At 35.5% G+C, this 8,470-nt stretch overlaps 1 pseudogene; it reads right to left on the bottom strand.

The window, feature by feature from the left end:
• Nucleotides 1–7,484: 7,484 nt before the first annotated feature.
• Nucleotides 7,485–7,583, bottom strand: LOC132315261 (small nucleolar RNA R71; annotated as a pseudogene).
• Between the last annotated feature and the right edge of the window lie 887 nt (nt 7,584–8,470).

Below are 8,470 nucleotides of genomic sequence, written 5' to 3'. Positions count from 1 at the left end.
TTTCTGAACGTACAATCTCCATAGAGTTAAATTATGTCAATTTAGCATTCTCGGAACTCATATTAGATCTGTTAGATTCGAATCCTGAAATGTTACATGAATTTAATTTCAGATTTCGCTTGATATGTGTTCTTTCTTTATGCATGCCTTCTTTTTCAATTGTTTTGATGGCCTTGAACGAATGAAATTACTCGTGCATTTTGTGTTAAAATGCAACAAATGACATATCTGGATTAAAATCTCCAATGGCATTAACCAAAATTAAGCTTAGTTTCGCACAAGGATTTCCAATGCCTACCACTGATTTTGTTGAGCCCCTATAGTTCTCGCTCTCAATCCAGCATAAGGCAATTATTTAAATTATAATTTTGTTTTATTATACTATGAAGCACCATGAATATTGTGGAATCAGTAGCTTTGTCAATTTTGGGAGGAATGCATGCTGAAGCTTTAATTCACTTAAAAAGAACTACATGATCATCCTTTCTTTTTTTGTAATTGATTTCCAGTGTAGATCTTTCTCGAAGATTCCAGTTATAACATTCAGAAAAGGAAAAGGTACGAACTTTCTGTGTTCTTCAAAAAAGGAAAAGGTACGAATTTTTTGTCACATACTTATTAGCTGGTCCACGCACGCTAGTTGAATATTCACAAAAAAACTTTTTGGTGGATTGTATCTTCTTCTTGTACGGGCAAGTTGGTCTTTTATAAAATCTCCTTCAACACGGTTCTTACATTTCCTAATTTGTTTTGGTAATTGTTCATTGTAGTTGAAATTTCTATAATAAACCTCTCTTCATTTGGAACAATACTGTTGAAACTAAATTGCTGTATGTTTTAGAACTGTACTAGAATAAAGTTGTGCTAGTGTAGAGTATGAGTTTGTTTGTGGCAATGGATATATTTCTCTATCATATAATCTAATTTCTTGGGGATTGAAATTGTTCAATTAAGTTCAGAATATATATGAAATTGTTCAATTAAGTTCAGTTATTCCCTTTTACATATACTACGTACTACATTTTTTGGATGAATTATTTTCCTCAAATTGTGCTTGCTTAATTGTCACTGAAAATCGATATTGCAACTTGAAATGTCATTTTTTTTAAGGCTTTGATATTGACTTTGGATTCTAATAAATTTTTTAATGTTTGCTCTAATGTCAATGTTGGATCTTAGTATTCTAATATCATTTTGGTGACAAATATGGACAAGAGTTGGATACATGAATCAAGGTACCTATTGTAGAATGATTATTCTTTTGAGAAAAAAAAAAATTATGTAAGTAAAAAAAAGGTATTTGGCCTTGTACCTTTGTAATTATAATGTGACTTATTTTCTTTTATAAAAATGAATGTTTAAATTGTAATTTATTTTTGTTTAATTTTCAGGTTGCTCATAGAGGAGGGTGATAATTTTCTCCAAGTTATTACAGGTATATTTTATTTTATTTAAGAATAGGTTGAAGAATGGGCACATTATTACAAGAATAGGATTTTGAAGGTCACTTGCTGAGATGGCATTATTGTCATGGCGAGCGTAGCAACGGTTGACTTGAGAAACCGAAAATTTAATGTTTGAATTGCGATGTCAAACATTGGGGAGATATGAAGGCCCAGTAATTTTTGATATATGAAACTAATGTTTTTGTGAATCTAAAGTTTGTTTGAATTGTTGTTTAACTCTTTTAATATTGGGTAAAGTGTAAAGACCCTCTTATACAAAAATAATAATAATAAAATTAAATTGTAAGAAACCCCCCTATTAAAATCTAAATGCATATAAATACCTATATTTTCAATATTTGGAGTAAATTGACATACATGCTCACAATTTTAATGATGTGACAATGTTTTATTGATGCTATTTTTTGTCCAATGAAAATGGGGACAAACTTAATCATTCATGAAAGATATATTTTATCGAATTTTTTATATAATATAATACACGTATATTTGCAAGTCACCAAGAATACAGAAACGCAAAGCACTCAACCCACACTTTTGATCAAAACTTTATAAAGGTCACGCTTTTCTTGTCTTCTATTGGGCATGACCTTTGTTGCCTTCTGGGCTTGTATTGTGACCCATATGGGATGTTTGGTCGAAGCCCCACCTTTTGTAATTATTTCTTCTTTATTAAAATTGCTTTAAAAAAACTAATAATAAAATTAAAAATGAGCCCCGATGAGTGCTTATTTATTTATTTATTTAACCTCGCAATCAACTAACAGCCTAACGGCACAAAGCATAAACAACTACAATAACCCCACAAAGGGAGAGCTACACAACCAAACAAAACAAACACTTCCAGACAACCAACCCAACACCAAGCTGATCGAAGTTTTAGAAAGTGTTAGGAAGTCTGGGCTGGCTAGCCCCACCAACAGCATGTGGACCACAAATTCAGGCCCATTTTTCTTCTCCACTGCCTCAATCTTTGGATGGACATCATTCTTATCAAGTGGTGGGCCTACATAATTAAAACATTTTTTCCTTATGTCTTCCCTACGCACCTGCAAAAGACTAATGAATCTATGGTCCACAGTTTTACTAGACCCAGAAGCATACGGAACTCGAGGACGGCTTTGGTGTGTATAAGGAGATAACAGAGGGCAACAAGATATTGCCGGCAAGCCACCATCGGCGGGAACACCAATTGTAACAGAAACAATAGAAAACCACCGCCAAACACAGAGAGTAGCAACAAAAACATGCTGCAAATTCGGACCTTCAGAACCACGTATTCTAGCAACGTCCAGCCATGACCCAAAGTAAGTGGCTAACCGGAATCGACGCAGCGCTGACCATAGTAACAGAGTTTGTTGTAGAAATCCGTCCAACTTGCAAAATCTGTAGTGTCTATGTTTTATTTATATATATATATATATATATGGATGTATGTGGTGTAAATTAACAAAGGAAAGAAAAAGAGAAAAGAAATTCAAAAAAAATGGTGAGACCCACACCCCTTTTAAGTGGTTTTGAGACCACCTTGTGGTCTCTATTTCCACGTTCTCTCTTTTTCTCTCGCTGCTCTCTCTAGTACGCTCTAACTGCATTTCTCTTTTTTTTCTTGAAAGTTTTAATTTTTTATTTCTCTCTCAATTCTTAGTGTTTTTAAGTGTCGTTTGCAATAAATTGATGCTCACGGCGAGGTCTACAAGCTGACAGGAGCAATTCCTTGGTTGGTGCACCATAGAAAATTCAAAATCCTAGGATTTGAGATGAAAAATTGGGAGTTTTGCATAAAATTGAGATAGGGGTTTCTAATTTGCATTTTCTTGTTCCTTTATAAGTCAATTCTTGTTATTTGATGTCAACATGCTTAATTCAAATTAATTACCTCTAGAATGATTTTCTTGTGGGTGTAAAGTTCGTGACTATATGTGTAATTGTTGATTGGTATAAAAAGCATGCTTCATTATTAATTTCTTTATGTTATTGTGTTGACAAAATTGATAGAAATGATATATGGAAATAAAAAGGTGAGAAGTGGGAAATAATTAGATGGAGGTTGTCTTGATTTGTAGCCTAATTGATTTGAGCTTGTAAGTATGTAGGGGTATTTGAATGCCTAATGCCCTAAAGCCGTCTGGTTTGGGAGTCATTGACCTAACGCTCGATCTCATGAATCACTAGAAAGCTTAAGAGAACAACACATTGCACCATACTTTCATCTTTGATCCTAAAATAAAAAATAAAAAAAAATAAAAAAAAAAACGAGTGAAAAATTTAAGCGCACCTAGAACAATATAGTTTTAATAAAAGGTCTACTTTTTATCTTGATGATCGGTACTAGATTTGTATTCTAATTTAAGGGTAAGGATGTGATTAATTCTTTAGTTGGCTTAGATAGCAACATACTTGATGCCGGTCCACTCAAAAAGGATTCTAGAGTTGTTTTGATTTGCATGATCATTTTCTTGATGTGTGGAGGACCATACTTGCTTACTTGATGTTGAGATTTTGGGAGATTGCTTAAAAAGGGTTGAAAAATTGCATAATTGAGGTAGTTTTCTCCTAATGCTTATTTACAATATTGGTACCTCTTTTGAAAGAATGAGCTTAATGTTTGTGGGTACCATTTCTGGAAACCCTCACGAGACTTCACTTGTCCACTAGGGGTAACCTAGGGGTTTAAAAGGCTTGTTGCATATGCTAAGTGCAATCGTGTTCCCTACGAAAGTGGCGTTATCCATTTATTGTTTTTTAGATCCATACTTGTACAGTTGTTCATTTCATTCCTTTATTTTCCAGTTCATTGCTAGGGACTAGCAATATTTAAGTTTGGGGGTGTGATGAGCGCTGAAAAATGCGTATTTAAACCCCTTAAGCTTAGGCATTCTAGTACCTTTATCTATCTTACTTTACCGTTTTAGATTGATTTCGTATTTTTTCCATTTTCAGGCACTTATCTCGAAAATAAGCTAACTCAGCCAAATAAGAGCTTAATTGAAGCAATTATGGGATTAAACAAAGAAATGAGCAAAATGGAGAAAGAAAGAAGCAAATGAAGCCAAAGGTGGGAAGCAGCAAAGTTCGATCGATCCAACTTCAAGGTTCGATCGATCGAACACTGATCGATCTCAGTACTTTAAGATAGATCCAAACCTTGACCCAAAGCAGAAAGTCCAAAGTTCGATCGATCCAACACCACTCTTCGATCGATTAAACACTTTTGTCCTTATTCAAATGATTGATCTTATCCACAACTGTACAACCCACTAACCACTTTTGTCCTTTTCCCAAAAATATCTCCCAAAATATCTCGAATTTGTCTTTTCCCAAAAAACTCGACCAGTTGGATCGATCCAGCCTTAGTTCGATAGATCTCAGCCAAGTTCGATAGATCTCAGCCAAGTTCGATCGATCCAAGTTCAAGGTTCGATCGATCAAACTTCCTCCAGTGCAAAAAAGTTAAAAAGCCAGCTTGTTCAATCCGTCCTCTATCCAATCATTAGAGAATATTCTTTGCACGACCCTAGCTCATTTGGTGTGTCACTTGACCTACCTATAAAAGGAATATGATGCACTTTTTGCGACATAGACAATTCTAGGGATTATTCTTTTGGAGAGCAAGCTTAGAGAAGGAGGAGGCTAGAGACACCATTTGAGACTCTTCATCAACCAAGGAGCAAATCTCTTCCATGGAGTTAGCCCTTGAGGGTTGGAGCAACATCACCATGAGTGGCTAGACATCCTCTTGGGGCTAGAGTTAGCCCCAAGCATGCTTTCTATATCTTAATCTTGTGTATCATTGAGGGATTCGTGTTGTAATACATGTTTTGACACTTTTATATATATAGATCTTGTTTATTCAATGATTTATGTGGTTTAATTCTTCCAATTGATCATTTCATTCTATCTATATGTTTATGTATGCTAGAATAGATGTTCATGTGTTTGCCTCTATTTCTTGTGTTATTGATGCATGTCTATGTGTATTAATGTTATAGATCTAGAGATTGTCAAAACATTGTACTTAAAAGAATGCTCTTGTGATTTTCTAGATGGTTCATGCTCATTTCTTGATGGATTGTGCCTCTCCCTTAGCTTAATTAGTTTAATTTCATGTCATTAGCTTAATTGTAGTGTAGTGGTAGCATAGTTGTTAGATGAGAGGACAATCCATGCTAGTTGTTTGATATTCCATACTTTTGAATGCAAGTAGCATATGTCTCTAACCTTGTGGTGTATTTGGCTTCTGAACTTAATGAAATGATTAATGACTTGCTAGATATGTTGTGCTTTTCATATGCTATTTAGACAATATATACTTAATTGCTGGATATATTGTGCTTTTCACATGTTGATTAGACAATGTATGCTTAAGTGGTCACTCTTGCTAATTGAATCAACCAAACTCACACACACATCAATATTGCAACACACATTACCCTCATTAGTCACTTGTTAAGGATATAGAAAAGCATTGCTTGGTGGTGACCTCTAACCCCGAGATCTCTCTCTCTCTCTTACTTACTCTTTATTGCATTCAATTATTTAGTTTAATTTGCTCTCTAGTTTAATCAACCAACCAACCATTTGTTTGATCACTCGACCTCCTAACCCTAATTGCGATTCCATAACCAAGTACGACTCCAATCCCTTGGGACGATCCCTACTCACCCTAACTATATTTTTAGTGAAGGTAGTAGTGGCTTTTATAAATGTAAAACTTGGCCCTCGCCTTAATGCACACTCTCCAAACTTGATGGTGTAGGACGGAGACACCCGACCTGTCAGTTTTAGCGCTGTTGCCGAGGATGATTTGATTTGGCAACGTCGGAATTATGGAATCAATTAGGATTAGTACTCTTTTAATCGTGTCTTTACTTTACTTTTATTTTTGTTTTTGGTTACTTATTGTGTTGTTCTTACTTGACTAGGTGCATTGTTGGAAAGGAAGCAAGCAAAGGAGCATTTAAGCAAAGCAAAAAAAGTTAAAAGTTAAAATTTTAAAAAATTTGCTAAGCTAAGCTTTAAATTTGGAGTTGAAGTGCTAGAGGACCTTTGTGAGACTTTCTTTACTCAATCCCTTAGTTAAATCGTCGGCTCGCGTGGAGGCTTGTTTTTAATTTCTTAGTTAAATCGTGAGCCCGCATGGAGGCTTTCTTAATTGTTCTTTGCGTCATTATTGTTAAAGCATAAGAGTATGGGTTAAGTGTTTATGGAAGAAGTCTAATTGCATTGTTGTGAAGTTGAAGTGTTTGTTCATTCATTGTGTTTATGTGTTTTCACATTGTGCATGCATGGACGTCATTCATTGAGACCAACTCTTGTCCCTCTTGATTTGCATCTTGAATCCATCGTTAGAAATCCTAAGGGAAGAGGAAATTCAAATAGAATCAATCTATCAATGGATAACCATAATAATGATCATGTTGAGGACCTTGGTCACATAAACCAACAAGGTATCCTTCATCCAAATGTGCACAATGAGAACATACAAGTACTATTAGGCATGCCTAGGCCACACATTCACCAACCACCACAACAACAAGGCCAAGCTCCATATGGAATACCAAGGCCAATGTATGCTCCATAACCTTCCATCATCAATCAAGGAATTCAAAACCAAGGTGTTCATATTGCACCTCAAATAGCTAATCCACCTCTTGCTTTAAAAGACCACTATGTGCCTAATGAGTATAATGCACCTACATGCATCCAATTGCCTCAATTTAGAGAACATCATTATGAAATTAAGCCACAAACCATTCAAATGCTTCCTAACTATCATGGACTTCCAAGTGAAGAACCTTACAAGCATTTGGATGAGTTTCTTGAAATATGTTCCACCGTAAAATATACGGACATGTCGGAAGAGGTTTTAAGACTCAAACTTTTTTCATTCACCTTAAAAGACAAAGCAAAGTATTGGTTTAACAATCTTAGGCCTTTTTCAATCACTTCTTGGGCAGAAATGCAACAAGAGTTCTTGAAGAAGTACTATCCGGTTTCTAAAACCAACGCTATGAGAACCTCAATTCGAGAATTTTCACATGGGGATGGAGAAACGTTTCATGAGGCATGGGAACGCTTCAATGAATTGCTTAGGAAGTGTCCACATCATGACATGCCCAAATGGCAATTAGTTCAATATTTCTTTGAGAGCTTATCGGACAATTATAAGGGTATGGTTGATGCTTCCATGGGTGGCTCATACATTGATAGGCATGAGGATGACGTGTGGCGTCTCTATGAGAGCATGAGTGAAAATTCTTTGTATAGAACATTATCATCCAAGAATAGTAAAAATTCACAAGGTAGGAAGAGTGTTGGATTACATCAATTTGACCATTCAAATGAAATAGCCGCCGAAATGAAGTCTTTATCTCAAAGGTTTGATCAATTTTTTATTAACCAAAACTCGGCGAACCAAGTATCTTCTTTCCCTAACCATTCTCATCGTGCATCAAATGAAACATATATGACTTGTTCTAGTGTTCTTCATTCTACTTCTCATTGTCCTCACGGACAAATGCAAAATGAACCTAATGAACAAGTCAATGCAACTTTTGTGAACCAAGGGAACAATCCTTATGGTACTCACTATAATCCAAGTTAGAGGAATCATCCGAATTTCTCTTGGAAAAACCAAGGAGAGGGCTCAAACCCTTCCCAAGGCAGTTTTCAAGGGAAGTACATTCCACCTCCACTTCAAAACCAAGGATCCCAAAGTTATAGACCATATCAATCACAAGGGAATCAATTTGCTAATTCTCATTTTCCCAACCAATCTTATTCCCAAGGAAATACTAGAAGTCCCGTCTTTGAAGAAAATTTTTTGAATGCTTTGGGCACTTTAGAGGCTAATACACAATTGCTTCATTCTCACTCTCAATCTATTGCGAAGCTAGAAACCTAAGTAGGGCAAATAACAAACACTCTTAATGCAAGAGAGAAGGGAAAGATGCCTATAAATGCCCCACCTAAGCAACAATGTGTTGTGGAAACCCGCTCCC

This window comes from Cornus florida, unplaced genomic scaffold, assembly GCF_030987335.1.
Source record: "Cornus florida cultivar Cherokee Brave unplaced genomic scaffold, ASM3098733v1 CherokeeBrave_3.0.0_Hap2_Chr06, whole genome shotgun sequence".
Lineage (NCBI taxonomy): Eukaryota > Viridiplantae > Streptophyta > Magnoliopsida > Cornales > Cornaceae > Cornus > Cornus florida.
This window is presented reverse-complemented; position numbering and strand designations above follow the sequence as displayed.